This window comes from Adiantum capillus-veneris, chromosome 26 (genome assembly GCF_014529385.1).
Source record: "Adiantum capillus-veneris isolate H3 chromosome 26, ASM1452938v2, whole genome shotgun sequence".
NCBI lineage: Eukaryota > Viridiplantae > Streptophyta > Polypodiopsida > Polypodiales > Pteridaceae > Adiantum > Adiantum capillus-veneris.
In genome coordinates, this window is record NC_140956.1 from 123301888 (window position 1) to 123304074 (window position 2187).

Sequence of the window (2187 nt, forward strand, 5' to 3'; positions counted from 1 at the left end):
CTCTCTCAGTGGTCTTTCGTCTCTTCTCTCTCTCTCTCTCTCTCTCTCTCTCTCTCTCTCTCTCTCCCCCCCCCCCCATGCAGGCCATGCCAAGGAAATTCCTAAGGGGCGTGGGACGCGTGCCTGCAAGATTTGGAAGCTTTCCCTAGCTATGCTAGGAGCACTCCTTGCGGGCAAAGCTCAACCAGATGATGCAACACCAAATCGAGCACAACTTGGCTCAGTAAACTCGTGCTGCGGAGGGTGAGGTTTTTCGTCATTGCGTGGAAGGCCTACAGAACAGTCGGTGGTGAGCACGGTGAGCGAATATTAACAGTAGACATTGTTGTAGAACAGAGCGCATTATTTAAAAGAAAAAAAAAAAGCCAAAAAGAGGGGTGCCTATTTTGGGTACCGTTTGTAGTTAAGGTCCATAGGCCACGACAGGTATCCACAGCTTGGCACGTTTGACAAATTGGCAATTCAATTAGAGAGAAGCTGTCAAAGCTTTGACATACATAATTATTTTCTAGCATCTGAGTATCCAAAAACAAAAATTCTGCAGGCGTAGACCTTCACATCAAACCCCTTGTAATCTATTGGAATACTTGCTCGTGGACCTCTCTTAGGAATCGTCTATGAGTCAAGAACAGGCGAAATAACTCACATCAAGTTATCCACTACCAGAAAGGTAAGGCTTTTTGAGAATCTGTTAGAAAATCAAGGAAGGTGCAACTTATGTACATTATTGCTATGACATGTAGCAAGCACCAATGAGTATGGCAGTGCAATTTGTTTTTAGTTGGGACGTGTGATGGCCAAGGGAAATCTTGACAACATCGATTTTGGAACAATTGAGCGGATTTGGCATGCAAAGGAAAACAAAACTCCATCTCAATAACAAATCTTGACAAGGACACAATCCTCTAAAAAGAACTTTCTTGAATTTCCTTACACAAAAAGTGTTGCTTCTCATATGCATGGCACCAGACAAAAAGAATCAATCACACAAAATCTTAGAGTTTGAGATTCATGTTATTTACGAGTTTTCTAGCTTTATGTATATTTTCATATTGCAGGATGTCTCTCATAAGATTTCAAAAGTTCAAGTTATAGATCTTGCTCCAAAGGTGTCAAGAATCGTCATGAACAATTGGCAATTATAGGTAAGGCCTCTGCCTTGTAGGGTCAAGATATTTGGCAAGGCCGATGAGTTCTTTCCTCTAGTTCAAAATTTTGGGATTGTTAGGGCATGGCTCCTAGGCAGGTTAATTAACCTCCATGACGTTAACAACAGTCACCATCAATCCATTATCGACAGGTGTGATTGCACAAGTTTTGAAAGATACTTAGTAATTGATGCATGCAAGTGGTATTGAATGAGTATGATTTGTTTATGCCATTATTTTCAATATTTTAATGCCTCCATTTTGGCATCATACTCAACAAGTTCCACAATCTTCGGGGTTAATTTTATTTTAACTCTATTTAATATGACAATGCCATATTAAAATGCACTACAATACATCAATTTTCACTAGGGAGCAAGGATCCCTACTGGGACCTAATGACAATATCTTAATAGGTTCAATGTGATTCCCTCTATAAGGACCCTCATCCACTCAAGAGATGCAATGCACTTTATAAAAATGGCTAAAATCAATGAGCCTTGTCAACATGGATGTAGCTGCTCATCAATTCTAATAATCACATGCTCATCTTGGTCTAAACCACCTTCAATTCCCAAAATGTCTCAACAAGCTCAAGGATGTTTGATATGTGTGATGAAGTGGTTAGAAAAGATCTGAAATTATTTTACGAAAAACGCAAGACACAATTAGGAAAGACCCAACAAAAGATTTCTTCTGTAAGTTTTAAGGTAAAAAATTATGATGTATATAAAGGGAATGAAATAATGCTTCTCTTTTGTGTGGTAGAACCAGCAAGCACGAATTGGGAATAGACTAGCAAGGGAGCAGAGACACCCATAATTTGAATGTTATTTTTATCCCGTTACAAAAATTAGATATTTTGTAACCTCTTTAATCTTTTGCATTTAGGCACAAATCAGCAAAGCGGGCTTGAATTTGAAAGAGATAACTTTGAAGTAAATGGGTTGTGATTTCATGTTTGACAAAAACTAGGATAACTGCCAACAATATGCTAGTCAGCATTGAAGCTAATATTTTGATACATAGGTAATCTCTT